This window comes from Camellia sinensis, chromosome 6 (genome assembly GCF_055761805.1).
Source record: "Camellia sinensis isolate YWXY chromosome 6, ASM5576180v1, whole genome shotgun sequence".
In the NCBI taxonomy this organism is placed as follows: Eukaryota; Viridiplantae; Streptophyta; class Magnoliopsida; order Ericales; family Theaceae; genus Camellia; species Camellia sinensis.
In genome coordinates, this window is record NC_138966.1 from 115,908,449 (window position 1) to 115,924,911 (window position 16,463).

Here is a 16,463-nt window from a genome sequence, read left to right on the forward strand (position 1 = left end):
AATTCTACATTCGAATCCAGAACTAACTGAGGAGCTGCGTCGGGCAGACCTAGACCTAATCAAAGAGCTCCGAGAAACCACTGTTGTCATGACCCGAACCCGCCCCTATGGGTTAAGGACATAACTGGCCAGTAATCCTGGGATTACCTACGGCCTTAGACCAAAACAGACATATCTTGTCAGAGAAAAGGGGCCAAATGGAAGCAATAAATAAAAACTTTGTCCATAGAGCCGTGCTTATATGCACATTAACAGACCACATTTAGTTACGTTAATAACCCACAGTTCAAAAGTACAGTTTCACAGAATTCATTACAAACAGGATCATCCAAAACGAGTCAACCTATGACAGACCATTTACATAATTACATAAAGTCCCTGCCGGCAAGACAAAACATAAATACATAGCTAAAGGCAAGGGTAGGTCTCAAGAGTGAGACGCAAGGCTGACTTCCTCAAAACTCGGATTTATCCTAGCAGACTTCACTGGGGCTGGGTTTGGACTTCCCTTGGCTCACCTACAAACACATGAATGAGCGTGAGCGATAGCCCAGTGAATAATATCAAATATAGCAGTTACATAACAATATGTAGAACAACATGCTCTAAACGGCCTTGGGCCCAATTCTTACTTCTATTTAACGAATATATATAACTATACGAAATTCAAAACAAGTAACTGTAGTTCTAAACATTCTGGCCTTCGGCCCATTCTGATTTCCATTCATGGCGAAACGGCCTTCGGCCCATTCACTTATGTCGAAACGGCCTTTGGCCCACTCTTTTATGTCAAAACGGCCTTTGGCCCACTCTTTCATACCAAAACGGCCTTCGGCCCACTCATTCATGTCAAAACGACCTTTGGTCCATTCATTTCCATCAAAACGACCTTTGGTCCATTCATTCTTATCGAAATGACCCTTGGTCCATTCATTTACATCAAGACGACCTTCGGTCCATTCGTTCTTATCAAACGACCTTCGGTCCATTTATACCAAAACGACCTTCGGTCCATTCCTATCAAAACGACCTTCGGTCCATTCATTTACTCCTGTCGGACTTTTGTCCACAATCCCAATTAACAACTTATAGAGTTTATAGGGGAATAACAATTGGACATTTGACAAGCTTTCAAATATTGATATTACTCACAGTGATCGGTTTGTGGATGCGCCCTTGAGCTTGATCCTACACATTTCATGAGTACAAAAGGGTCACTAACAGTTCAATCCGTTCTTTAATTCACATATTCCTCTTTAGGCTTTATTTTTATCTCAATAACTCATTTACAAGGTTTAACATATGCCTAAGAGTACTTACAAGTGAAAGGGAACGGAAAACGAAACACAGAACGCATAAACAAAATTTCAGAAAATAGGGTCCCCGCTCGAGCGTCGACTTATCCGCTCGAGCGGACCCTTAAGGCCTGCAAAAGTACTGGTTGCATGAAAATTATGCTCGAGCGTTAAATAGGGCGCTCGAGCGGAAGGCCTGTCTACAAAATTCCACGCTCGAGCGTGATATGCCCCGCTCGAGCGGACATCCAACTCTGCAAAAATGCTGGGAGCACGATTTTCCCGCTCGAGCGGCCATTACCCCGCTCGAGCGGACATCGAAATTCTGGAAAACCCAGAACTGTGTTCTTGAGTTCCAACATCGAATTCAAGGGCCCCAAATGCATGATTTCGGCTCAAACTTCATATGTATGTGTACTAACATGATATAGACACTAAATTACCACATATTGAAACTCAATTCCCATGAATCAATCACATGCAAACCCAACTTATACCAAACTTACTTCCAATACATTAAATTCATGCATTTAAGTTTCATATCTTCATCAATCATGCATGCATGTCAATTCTTGACTCCATTTCTATTCCAATCAATGCAAATGGTGTTCATTCTCATGGAACACAACAAAAACATGCTTGCATGTAGGATTTAACACTCATATACATGCTTGATTATGCAAAACCATGGTGATTCTATACATGCATGTGCATTTTAACTTCAATTCCATCAACTAGAGTACAACTCTTGTTCTTGATCACCAATTAACCTTTAATTCACAAAATCACAAGTTCAAACTCAAGAATTCATAAACAATCACTTACCTAGAAGCTCAATCTATGGTCAGTTCTTGAGTTGGACTTCAAATTCGTAGCCTTGGGCCAAAAATTACACAACTTTCTCCCTCACTCTCTCTAACAGCCGACCTCCCCCCTTTCTTAGAGTTTGATCAGCCAAAAATGAAGGTATATGAGAGAATGAGGAGTGTAGTGCTCAAATACAAGAAGCCCCACTAGCCACATTTAAGATATTAAACAATTTGAGCACAATGCCATTAAATAATTCAATTTAATCTGGCCCGAATCAATTTTTCGATTAAATTTCACCGTAGGCTCTAAAAATTATGCCAATCACAATGGCGTAATCAATTTCGGGTTCTATGGCCGATAAGGCCCTCAATTAAATTTCCAAAGCTGATTATTCAAACAGATATTCCTACGGTGAACAGATAAAACTTCAAAATCACATATATTCACATAATGGCACATAAAATCATGGTAAACACATAATCATACTCAGTTTAAGGACCAATTGGCATATTACGGAACAGGGGTATTGCAACTGTTGTCAGACGGGCCTCATACCAACAGAAAATGAGAACACATTACAACCGCAAAGTCCGACCAAGGGAGTTCGCGATGGGGGACCTTGTTTTGCGCGAAGTAACCCTTGCCACCAAAAATCCGGCTGAGGGCAAACTGGCAGCCAGGTGGGAAGGACCTTACGTTGTTAAAGTTAGACCTCGTCCGGGCACTTATTGACTTCAGGACATGGAAGGCCGAGACCTCCCCTATACGTGGAACGCCGAACACTTGAAGCGTTATTTTTAATAAATCCCCATTTTTGTATTGATCAGTTATTGTATTTTCTTTTTTAGCAATCTACACACTTGAATGTTTTTCTTCTTCTTTCACCTGATGTAAATTTCTGATCAAATGGGCTACATTTTACACGACAACAATCTTATATCTCAATTATCTGTGTGGTACCTCAATAACGTCTTGATTACAACACTCAGTTACAGGCCTCAGCCAGACTGAGCATGAAGAGCTTAGCCAGACTGAGTCACTTAAAGCCTCAGGCAGATTGAGCATGAAGAGCTCAACCAGACTGAGTCACTTAAAGCCTCAGCCAGACTGAGCATGAGGAGCTCAGCCAGACTGAGTCACTTAAAGCCTCATCCAGACTGAGCATGACAAGCCTCAGTCAGACTGAGTATGAAGAGCTCAGCTAGACTGAGTCTCTTAAAGGCTCAGCCAGATTGAGCGTGAACAGCCTCAGCCAAACTGAGCATGACAAGCCTCAGCCAGACTGAGTCACTCAAAGCCTCAGCCAAACTGAGCATGAAGAGCTCAGCCAGACTGAGTCACTTAAAGCCTAAGTCAGACTGAGCATGCAGAGCTTAGCCAGACTGAGTTACTTGAAGAGACAGCCCGAGCGAGTTAATCATGGCTCAACCCGAACTGAGCACGAATGAAGCGCTCGACCAAGGCCATTCTTACAATTTCATGATTGTGGCATAATTGCCATACTTAGTCAAATTCCAGGTCCATGTTTTTACGCCTCTTAACACTCTTTACATTTTTTAACTTTCATTTCCTAACCCAACCTTTCATTTGTCAACACCCTTACAACGTGATTTAAAACTTCACTTTTTTGGACCCTTACAAGCCAGACTGACTCCCTTTTGGGTCGTGATTTGAAACTTCAAATTTTTTGACATTCTCACATTTTAAACTCCACTCTGTATTGTGGTTTTCTTACAAGTCAGACTGTCTCCCTACTTCTCAATTTTCACCGCTATTTATACAGAAACCTTATTTGAATAACCATTCTCATTATTCTCAAATTTGTAAAAATAAAGGCCACAGCGTGACAAACATAACTCAGAATTTTATTTATTCACACACTTATACATAAGTTTACTACAGAAATTACACTCTAAAAAAAAAAAAAAAACAACAACAACAACAACACTCAAAACACCAAGAAAAATTCCATTTATAAGCAAAGTGCCAAAATTTACATTTCATCAATCTTCCTCACTCGAAGCAAGGTCTTTTTCGTTCACACCTTCATCTAAGGGGGTCTGGGCCACGTCGTCTTCCTCTATTCCAACAGTGTTGAAGTCCAAGTCTAGGAACAGCTCTTCTGCTTTGCGTTTGAACATCTTCCAGCCACTGTCCCAGAACTCGGCCATCTCATGTTTGTAGAAGTCTGACCGCTGGAAGCTCTGGATCACTTCTTCTTCACTCCTGCTCCCAGCGGTCGCTCCCGACGGGCCAACCCCCCTAGATCCCTCTCTTGCCAAGTTGCGGGCGATCGCAGCATCGATAGCCATCTGGAAGTTAGTAGACCCCTTGAACTACTCTACTACTGCAACGCATAAGTCGGGGTATGCTGCCCTCTCAGAGGCTGACTATGTCTTTTCTTCCTTCAACTCCTTCTCCAGCCCTGCCTTCTCTGCCGCTGCCTTGGCGCGCTCGTCTGCCAGATCCCGCTCAAACTCAGCGATCTTCAGGTCTGCTTCTTCCTTTACTTTGACGCACAGAGCGCGCAGATCTTCATTGCTGGTCATGGCCTCTTCAAACTGATCGTTGGCAACAGTGCAGGCTTTTTGGGCATCTTCCAGTTTCTTCTGCTCGCCAACCAGTTGGAACTCGAGCGACACCATCTTGCGGTGTTCCGTTTCCAGCTCTAACTTGGTCGCGAGCAGCTCAGCATTAGCTCGATCGGCTGAATAGCCCTGCACCAATGCCAACACTTCCATTTTCTTGGCCTTCTGGGCCTCTTCCAGCCCCCTCGCACACACGCTCCGCGCGGTCTTCCTCCATCTGGCAGTTTCTCTCCTCAAACTTTCAAGTTAGGCCTTCGCCTCCTCTAACTTTACCTTCAGTGGCCCCACTTCGCCTTTGGCAACCGCAGCCTTTCTTAGTAGGGCTCCTGCCAAGGCAGTCACCTTCATCTGGACAGAGCATAACCCTTTTAGCAGCTCAGCCTCAGTGAAACCGGCCGCCGAACGCACGGCTGCATCTTCTACCACTCTCAAAAGACGATCTGCAGCCCCCCTGGCTTCTCTTCCTTCTCCTTCCACTCGCTCGGACACCGCTGGGACGTGGTAGATGGCAGTCTTTAACCCAGCCCTCTCTTCTTCTCCTTGGGGCACAGGACCCCCCTTGGGCTGCTGCTCTGCCCTCTCTTCAGGCCCAGTCGCTTCAACTTGTTTTTTAGGGCTAGTCGCCCCACTCATCATCTCTTTTAATACCTGCTCCGCCCTCTCTTTTGATGCCTCTGCCGCCACCTCCTTCATTTTCTTCAAGGCAGGCTCCTCCTCACTCTCCCTCACTCTCTTTTTCTTCTTCAAAGCGTCCATCTCCTTTTTGTTCCTCTCCTTCAGAGGATCCACCAGGGGCAGTTATGGCTCAAAGCCGCCAAGATCCTTCTCCCCCAACGGCTTGGGGCGCGATCGGATCCGCTCCCTTGCGATCAGCTTCGGAGCAGGCCCCAGTTGGGTCTCCTTGTATTTGTTCGCTCGGGCAAGCAACCTCCTTTCCTCCTCTTCCTCCACCTTCCGTTGCCTCTCTAACTCCTCCCTTGCCGGATCCTCTTCCAACAGTTGCGGCCCCAAGTTCAGGGCAAATAACGTTGAAAGCAGGACCAGCTCGTTCCACATGACTCCTTTCTCTTCCCTCTATTCCCTCACCCTCTTCACTCAATCCTCTGCCGCCTTGTCCAACTTGGGCTCGAACAATTTAGTGGGCACCTTCCACGTTGCGCGAACTCCCACCCCACCGTTCGCTGTTATAAAAAACCATTTCGGCCTCCATCCCTTCACCGACGATGGAAGACCCGCCACCAGCCCTCACCCCGCCACCGCTTGCAGAGTGACCCAAGTCTCCTGCTGACCAGAGGCCTTGTAACAGGAGAAGAACTCTTCTACTGTCATTGCTGCCCCTCCGGTCGCCTGATGCCAGGCACTCGCGTAGGCCATTACTATCTTCCAGGCATTCGGTATCAGCTGCCCTGGCGCCGCCTCGAACTTGTTCAACACATCCACCACCACTTGGGAAAGAGGTAGCCTCAAACCTCCTCGGAATGCCTCCTCGTATAAGCTGAACTCACCCGGCTGCACATCCGACGCCCTTTCCTTGGATATGGGCAGTCTTAGCCCTATCTCCGAGGAAATTTGATACTTTTTCCTTATTCCCTCAAACTCCTCTGCTGTCAGTACGGAGCTATCCGGTTTGGTGTGCCGATGGTCTAGCTCCACCTGACTAATGGGCCTCGCGGCCGAGATTATTGTCCTGGGGCAAGCCCGCACAGCCTAACCTGTTCCCTCCCCCTCCCTGCGCTTCGTATGGTGTTGTTCTGCCAAACCCACCGCATTGCCGTCGCCTAATGGATCCGCCCTCGTGGTCGTTGCTTCCTCTTGGGCCATCTCTCTCGTGTGTCTGCGAATAGTTTCGGATGCGGGTATAAGAAAATTCACAAAGTGTTGCAGGGGTGTATCACTAGCGACAAAGGAGTTTACACTTGGAATGTTTTAGTTGTTTGCAAAGAGATACGTAAAACGGATAATACCAAAAGCCCAAGGTTTGCCTATATTCCAAGGGTCACAATTAAATTTCACTAGTTTGAAAATTTTTAAAAATCTACCAAAACTGTCTTTTCAACTCCCTATAATGACCTGTCGTTTCACTTCTTGCCCAACGCCTAACCTTCTCCACTACGAGATTCTGCCACGTGTACGACCACGATCCACTGCCCCTTTCCCCTTCCTTGTCTTTTCCACTTCACTTCAACACGCACCCCGTTGCTTCTCGAGCCCCGCGCCACACCAACCACCCTTCGCGGTCGGCCCTCCTCATGGTCGGTCCCTCCACTCGGCCACTCTTCGCGGTCGGCCCTCCTCATGGTCGGCCCCACTACTCGGTCACTTGCGCGGTCGGCCTTCCTCACGGTCGATCCCTCCACTCGGCCACCCTTCGCGGTCAGTCCTCCTCACGGTCGGTCCATCCACTCGGCCACCCTTCACGGTCGGCCCTCCTCACGGTCGGTCCCTCCACTCGGTCACCCTTCGCGGTCAGCCCTCCTCATGGTCGGTCCCCCCACTCGACCACCCTTCGCGGTTGGCCCTCCTTATAGTCGGTCACCCCTCTTGGTCGGCCTTTACCCTACCGGTCTCTCACAATCCCTATTTTCTTCATTATTCCCTTCGTTGGATTAAAGCTGCACTTGGGAATAGGAGACTACTGACATGGGAAAGCCCATAAAGATTATAGCCCACCATTTATAGCCCAATACATAACTCAAATACTAAAGCCCAACATTGTTGAAGCCCTACGTAGCAATAAGAACCAATGACATCTAGACACATGGCAAGAAAAGGACAAGCCACATAAGCAGACAAAGATCTGCAAAGTTATTGTCACTGCACATTGTCATTAATGAAGCCCCTTACAACATTTATTGCGATAACCCCTCTCCGTCGGGACAGAACGCCTTCACCATGAACAAGGTAAGCTAGAGCATAGACTTTCGGCCAAGGTGACAGGTCGGAAGGGACAACGAAATGATTACCAGAGAATATAAGCAGACGTCGAAGACAAGAAGAAGGTTAAGCTTTCTAACTCTAATCTATCTCTACATTCCACTTCTCTCTCTCTAACTTGCTCGTTGGAGGGTTAGTTGGGGGACTCCCCGTTCCCCGTTGAACTCTTGTGCAGGTTCCTCTGTGAGCTTGGTCACTCGGACACCGATTTGGAAAGTGTGGATCAGTCCGACCCGTTCCGTCTGGAATCCGCAGTATCATCACTAATAATTGATATTCTCTTTCTTAGATATATGGTATTATATATATTGTAAGAAAAGTCTATTAGAGTACAATAGTTCACATTGGGAAAAAAACCTATTAGATATGGCCTCGTTTGGGAACATATTTTTTTAGTAATTTTTTGACTTTTTGGCTAAAATATAATGTAAAAAAACTAGTATATTTGGGATGACTTTTTGATTTTTTATGAAAAGATGTGCAAAAAGTAGAGAGAAAATGGGATGTTTGACTTTTTGGTATAAGTTGTTGACTTTTTGATTTTTTTAGTGACTTTTTGACTTTTAGGCTAAAAAGTGATGTTGTCATTTGGCAATTAACTTTTTTATTTAGCTTTTTAGCTATTTTAACTTGGGACTAAAGACTATTTTGGGAAGTGGGTTAAAAGTCACTTCCTAACTTTTAACCCACCTTCCCTGTAAAAAAAAAAAAAAAAAAACCAAAAAAAAAAAAAAAACCAAAAAATCAAAAAAAGCCTAAAAGTCAGCTTTTAACTATCTTTTCAAAACACTCTTAAAAGTTTGTTTGGTTTGATTTTTTTGATTTTTGTGAGAGAAAAAGTGAAATGATTATAATTTAGATGTGACATTTTATCTTATTGACTTATTTAGCCTATTTTGTCTTTTGTGTTGTGTAGTAAAAAAAAGTCCCAGCTAAACAAAGCCTAAATATATGGGATCTAATAGAACATTAGAAAACTTTATAAACTTATTGGACTACAAGTTTACTAAATGAGATTTATAAATAAATTAATTGCATTACATTATATTAGATTAGATGAAAACTACGTGCAACACTTGCCCCCACTAGTATATTATGAAGGGACATAAAATGGTGCAAGTGCCTACAAGCAAAGATCTATGGCCATATTTGTTTCACTGGATATAAAATGAAAGATATAATATCCTATAAGATTTACTCAAGATGTATAATGAATAGAATGTAGATGGTGATAAATATATCCTACCATTTATGTTTGTTGACAAGATATGTAACACTGGATGTATTTTATTCATGTTTATTTTACAAAAATAGATTATAAGATATAAACAAAGAAGTTTTAAGAATACCCACATAATATTATGTTAATACCCATCTTGCCTTTATACCCATCAGTGACCCCTGCCGCAGATCTGAAAAGAATACACTTTATGGTAATGCTAATATATACAAATCAAAGATTCATATCAAATCCAACAATTCCCCCCCCCCCCTCCCCAAAAAAAAAAAATTATATTATATTAATGCTAATTTGATAATAAAAATAAAATTAAAAAAAACGCATTTTAAACAAATATTTTGATTATAAAAATAGCAGCTTTATGTAACAATTAGATTTTTTTAGATGAAAAGTTTGACTTTGTATATATATTTTTGGTTTATGTAAATAAATAAAAATCAAACTCTTCACCTAAACAAACAAATGTCTCAAACCATTCATTTACAACATCAATCAACTGTAAAAATAAAAAAGTAAATAAAAATTCTAAGAAATAATTTTTTTTTTTGTCATATACATACAATCATATCAGATTTCTCATTGTTTATGAAAAAATAATAAATAAATTATTTTTGTTTGTTTATAGAAGCTTCATTGATTTCCATATCAACAACATATAAGAAGATGAAGGATTATTCAGTTACAATAAAAAAAACATCTATAAAAAAATATAAAGAAAAGAAATCTACTTGATAATAAACAATGAAAAGGGTTCACAAGGGTAAATAGATGAGGAGGGTAAATTTGACTTTTTAATTCTTGTTTCATTCCACAGGATATGATATTGTTAACATAAATTTCAGAACATAAACCTTACACTTTGGATCATTTACCATGTGTATTATCAAGAAATCAAGACAAAATGACATACCTGAATCCATTGATGAACGGTTAAACGGAAGCGCGATTATCAATAAACTCTTTGTTATTGATTATGTTATTGCCTTCTAATCATTTCCCCTTTGGTGCCTTATGTTTCTCCTTGAGAAGATTTAGGAAGAAAATGGCAGTGTTCTTATTTTTCACCTTGGGAAGGAATAGGGACCATAACCTTTTAAAGGTTGTAATTGATTTTCAAAACTGAAAGGTTGTGGAAGTTCAAAAGGCATGAAAACCAACTTTAACCATTATTGGTTTTAATTTCTATTTATTGGTTTTCAAAACTGAAAGGTTGTGGAAGTTCAAAAGGAATGAAAACCAACTTTAACCAATATGTTTTAATTTCTATTTCTGCCCCTCATAGAAATAGAAATTATACAACTAGTATCTACACATTAGGTCCATAACACATATACCCTTAAGCCTATTAACTAAATTGAATCACTTAAATTGTAGGCTTCTTATAAATAATAACACCACATTTAATTATGGGGTCCCATTGAGACATTATCTAACAATCTCCCACTGGACCACATATGTATCCTGAAAAATGTGCTTAACTTTAGTGAGCTCAGAAATTTGTTATCATAACTTGAGGGTATCCAAACAATCTTGTCCATTAACTATATTAATATAGGATCAAAGCGGTCTTCGTTACATCAATCGTAACTCGACCCACCAATGGTCACGTATACTAATACAGCTAAATGACATAGATCAATCATGGATGCGTAGCATGGAAATTACATGTGATGTGATCCATATATGCCTATTTCCAACTGGTCCTACTTAACTTTATTGAGATCAATACTTCACAATATGTAACAGAGCGTATTAAACTGAATATTCCATTTCTGCAGAAATTAATCTAATTACATAGATAAAACTCAAGGCTGACATAAAGCAGTAATATAAATACAAACTCCCACTAAACCAGAATGTTCTCAAATAGAACAACACCCATCTGAGCAGTGTGCTCATGAAAGACCTTGGGTGGTAGTCCCTTCGTAAGTGGATCCGCTATCATGGAGTTTGTCCCAATGGGCTCTATGGAAATCTGTCCACTTTGCACTCTTTCTTTTACAATTAGGAACTTGATATCAATATGCTTTGATTTTGTTGAGCTCCTGTTGTTATTGGAATATAAAACTGCAGACTTATTGTCACAATATAACTTAAGTGGTCTTGCACTGCCTTCCAAAATACGCAACCCAGTGACAAAATTCCGCAGCCATATCCCTTGGTTTGATGCCTCATAACATGCTACAAATTCTGGATTTCCTACTGTCTTGGCATCCAGCAAAATCGGAGTCGGAATATCCAATGACCTCTAACTTATCCGATCTCTCACTTATGCTCACATTAAGTTACCAAACAGATAATCTCTAAATAAATTAATTTAATGACAACATCTCAAGATACCTAGCACAACATTAATACCAAGCCTTTGGGTAGTGATATTAACTGTAAGTGGTATTCTTGTTGTAATGATCAAACATTGACAATAAGTTATGTCAAATAACAAATCTATCTTTTGATGGATTTATTATTCACATTAGGTTTTCTTGACAATTGGCACATGTTTATCACCACAAAATGTGTGTGTAATTCTACCAAGTCTTAATCATGTCTTTGGACCGATAAATACCCGCATGAGATACACAGACATGAACTTCAAAACATTCCATATAAAACAATCTAGACAAGAGAGATCACTTTTGTGACATCTTGTTTGAATTGACTTATATTGAGAGTGTTAGAAAATTAAATTTCTGTAGACGTTGTATGAAATTACATTAAATTTAAAGATTTCTAAATTTGTGACCCCGTATATGTTATATAATCTACAGCAATTCCAATTATATATATACATATATAAATAGAATTGACGGGTCCAAAAAACAAATAGTTTTTTTTTTATGATGTTCAAAATTAAACCGATCAAATCGCAAGATATATCTATATATATATATATATAAATACATGATGTTCATCCATTTGAGAGAAAAAAAACTGCCCACCGAATCATTTTACAATTCCAGAAAACAGATTGCCATTTTCACAGAACAAAACAGGAAAAAACAGAATTTACATCCATAAGAAAATTCAGAATCTGATTCCAGGAAACTAAATAGAATGAATAAAGCATATCAATTCTGATAAGACACATGATATGCATGCTCTGATACCAATTGTTAACATAAATTTCAGAACATAAACCTTACACTTTGAATCTTTACCATGTGTATTATCAAGAAATCAAGACAAAATGACATACTTGAATCCATTGATGAACGGTTAAACGGAAGCGCGATTATCAATAAACTATTTGTTATTGATTATGTTATTGCCTTCTAATCCTTTCCCCTTTGGTGCCTTATGTTTCTCCTTGAGAGGATTTAGGAAGAAAATGGCAGTGTTCTTATTTTTCACCTTGGGAAGGAATAGGGACCATAACCTTTTAAAGGTTGTAATTGGTTTTCAAAACTGAAAGGTTGTGGAAGTTCAAAAGGCATGAAAACCAACTTTAACCATTATTGGTTTTAATTTCTATTTATTGGTTTTCAAAACTGAAAGGTTGTGGAAGTTCAAAAGGAATGAAAACCAACTTTAACCAATATGTTTTAATTTCTATTTCTGCCCCTCATAGAAATAGAAATTATACAACTAGTATCTACACATTAGGTCTATAACACATATACCCTTAAGCCTATTAACTAAATTGAATCATTTAAATTGTAGGCTTCTTATAAATGATAACACCACACTTAATTATGTGGTCCCATTGAGACATTATCTAACAGATATAACAGGGGAAGATGGTATTGTATATCCATCAATTTGAGGGATATATATATTATATACTCTCCAAAAAAAAAAATTACAAACAAAAGATATGTGAGTCTAAGGGTACAGGGTATATGATATTTAATCCAACCATTTATATCCTAGAAGCAAATGGAGCCTTTAAACCGTCTGTGTGTACCCTATAAGGGTACATCTGTAAATTTACATAAGGAGAGTGTCGTTACACGTAAGTGTAAAGCGGTGGACGGTGATGCGGTAATTCTATTCATACATTATAAATAGAGAAATATTAATTTTATCATAACATAATGTAAATTTTCACAAATTAAATTTAAAATATATAATTAATTTAATAAAAATATGTAAGTTGAATATAAATTTACATAAATTTAAAAAAACTTAAAACTTACACGAATTTGTATTTAACTTAAATATTTTTGTGAGATCACTCATGTAAATTGGTAAAAACTTACTTAATTTTGTGATAAGGTTGCATACGGTATCCATTGCATACTGGAGAATTCTCCCTATAAAACTATTCTTATTTTGCATTGTTTTTATTGTTTGAATATAATTTTTTTGTACAAAAATTCAATTTAACAGTTAGGGTCTGTTTGGTAACTATTTCGTTTTCAATTTTTAATTTATATTTACAAAAATTTAAAAAACTGTCATAAAAACTTGTTTGATAATTTTTTTGGTTTATAAATGGTTGTCTCAGTTTATAAATTTGAGGAAAAAACATAAACTCAAAAAATGAGTTTACGTTTTCAGTTTTCAAATTTTTTTTTTCAATTAATTTTTTTAATTAATTTTTTTTCAAATTATTTTTTTCCAATTAATTTTTTTTCAATTATAATGCGTGTGATGCCATTGTCATAAATAATAAAAATAAATATAAATATTTTAGACCTAAACAAACATATTTTTTAGTTTATGTTTTTAAATTTTTTTAAACATTTTATTCAAACCAAACGCGTTTGTAATTTATGTTTTTCTAAAAATAAATAAAAACCGGTTTATAAATTTTTTGTAGACATAAATCAAAAACGTAAACGTTGCCAAATGCTACTTTAATATCTGAATAATTGACCTTTGTTTACAAATTAATATTCAAATATATGATTTTTCATCCAAAATTGTTATTTGAACAAAATATATAGTGTAAACTGAAATAAAAGTGCAGTGCAATAAAAGTTCTTAAAGTGATGCGTTTTTGGATATGTTTGTTATATGTTTTTTTAATTACTGTTTCGTTAATCAAACTAATTACTGTGTTTGGTTTGAGTTTTTTGGATTAAATTTTTTAAAAATTAATTTTTTTAGTTTTTGTATTTTTTTGTTTTTAGTGAATATTTTTTAAATTTTAAACATTTTTTTTACTTTTTTAAATGCACCTTACGTAGATATGTATCTAAAAAGTAAAAAATTTATGAAAAAATATTTTAAAAAATTAATAAATACATAAAAATACAAAAAATGTACTGAATTCTTGTATTTTTTTTTATATTTTTGGCATTTAGTGAATTTTTAAAAGATTTTTTTTACAATTTTTTTACTTTTTAGGTGTATTTATGTTAGGTGTGTCTAAAAAGTAAAAAAATTACTCAAAATATTAAAAAAATTCCATAAAAACAAAAAAATACGAAAAATAAAAAAGTAGAATGTTTTAAAAAGTGTTTTAGAAAACTGGACACCAAGTAACATGATAATTTTAAGCATGTTTGTTTTCAACTAAAAAAATGTAATAGATCTAGGGCACTTGTCAAAGTGATTATGGAGCCGACACTTAAGAGTCAAGATGAGTGAGATTCTAGATTTAAGTCTGGGTTCTAATATAACAACTAATATATTAATTGCTATTTTGTAAAAAAAAACTAAAAAATATAATGATTAACAAAAGAATATTTAAAAAAATTCACTCAACTTGATTAATAACCAAATTCTTTTTTAGCATTTATCAGCAACAACTTTCTCTTAAACAATAATAAAAAAAAAAATGTCAAACCAATAAACTATATACACTTCAAAAACTATTTCTTTAGTAATTATTCGAAATGTGTATGTCATTATGTGCCTAATAGTAAGGGTAAGTAATTACTTAAAAAAATAAATTAAAATAAATCAAATAATCAGGTATATTTTTCAAACTAATGATGTGACAGTCTATTATAATAGCTAAGATAATTTTATTGGGAAAACCACATGTAGATAAGAATTGGGAAAAAAATAACCAATACAAGGTACAGTCTTTTATTTACACTCTACCACAAACACACTTACACCCCTCATGTTTTGGTAATTTTTTTTTTCCTTTCGGCCACCTGCTTGTAGTTCCCCCATATTCTCTCTCTCTCTCTCTCTCTCGTATATATATTCTCTAATCATTTGGCAATCATATATGAACAAATTATAAATACATCTCTTGAGATTTGGTTAATATACGATTTGCTCCTTGTGGTTTTGAAAATTACATCCTGCCCCTCGAAATTTCTAATTTCATAAAAAGTGACCCATTTTATCAATAAATTATCAAGTCAATTAATAATTTTTAATGATGTTAGATATTTATTTTCAAATAATTTTATCATTGGCCCTGTTTGGTAGGGCTGTGGGAAAGTGCTTATAGCTTATGCCTCAACAGCTTATAGCTTATAACTTTCAAGTTAAGCTGATTTTCAGCTTATTCTTAAAGCATCTCTTGCCCCACTCAAAGAATAAGCTGATTTCTGACTTCCAAAAAGCTATAAGCTATAAGCTATAAGCTAAACTAAACACATCAAAATAGTTTAAATTAAGCTGAAAGTTGAAATAAGCTATAATTAAGCTCTGTCAAACAGGCACATTATCTAGGAGAGCTGTTAGAAATTTCATTTATCAGTTAATTCTATTTAGTAATTTTTTTTGATAAGATGTTATTTGTAATTTTTCAAACTATAAGGAGCAATTCGTATTTTAAACAAATTTCAAGAGGTATATTTGTAATTTATCCATCACTAAATCTAGACAGTGAGTTTAAAAAGTGAACTTATGTATCATTTTACATTAAGATTAAGGTAATTGGAACACATCTATTATTAGTAAATGGACACAAAAAACAACCACCCTAATTATTTTGAAAGTTAACTAAAAACTATTGGGTAAAAATAAATTAATAAGAAAATAATGTAAAAAAAATAAAATTAATTTGATCAACTTTTTTAAAGGCTTTTTCGAAATGGCTGAAGTTTGATATTTTGACAGAAAATCATCAATCTCAAACACCAGCTTTTTTTTTTTTAATTACAAAAAGCAAGCTTATTATGGCTATGTTTGGCATAAATAGTTTAGGCTAAAATAGTCACAAAAAGATAAAATAGATTAAAAAGTCAATAAGATAAAATATCATATTCAAAGTATAATCATTTTATTTTTTTTCATAAAAAGAAAAAAGTCAAAAAATCTATCTCAAATAAGACTTTTTAATCCCAAATTAAAATAGTTAAAAAGTCAAAAAAATTAAATCACATTCTAAACGAAGGCTATAAGTGCCAAACGAATTATTATACCCCCACTTTTTAATGGGGAAAAATACCAAATCAGTATAAAGTTCAAAAATAAATATCAATTTCATGTAATTCCATGATTTTTTTTTGTTTTTATAAGTTTGGCTTTTAAAATTGTTTTTTTTATTTTAAAAAGATGTAAAAAAAATAAAAAAAATGATATGATCAAAATAAATTAATAAGTAACTTATTTATCGTGTTGCCAAAAAGCCCCTTAATATTACAAAATTTTGATTAATATGTAAATATTTTTCTCACCTGCCACAAAAATAATATTTTCCCCTTTTAAAAAGGACTGGGCTTGTTTATTTTTTTTCTTGTCGTT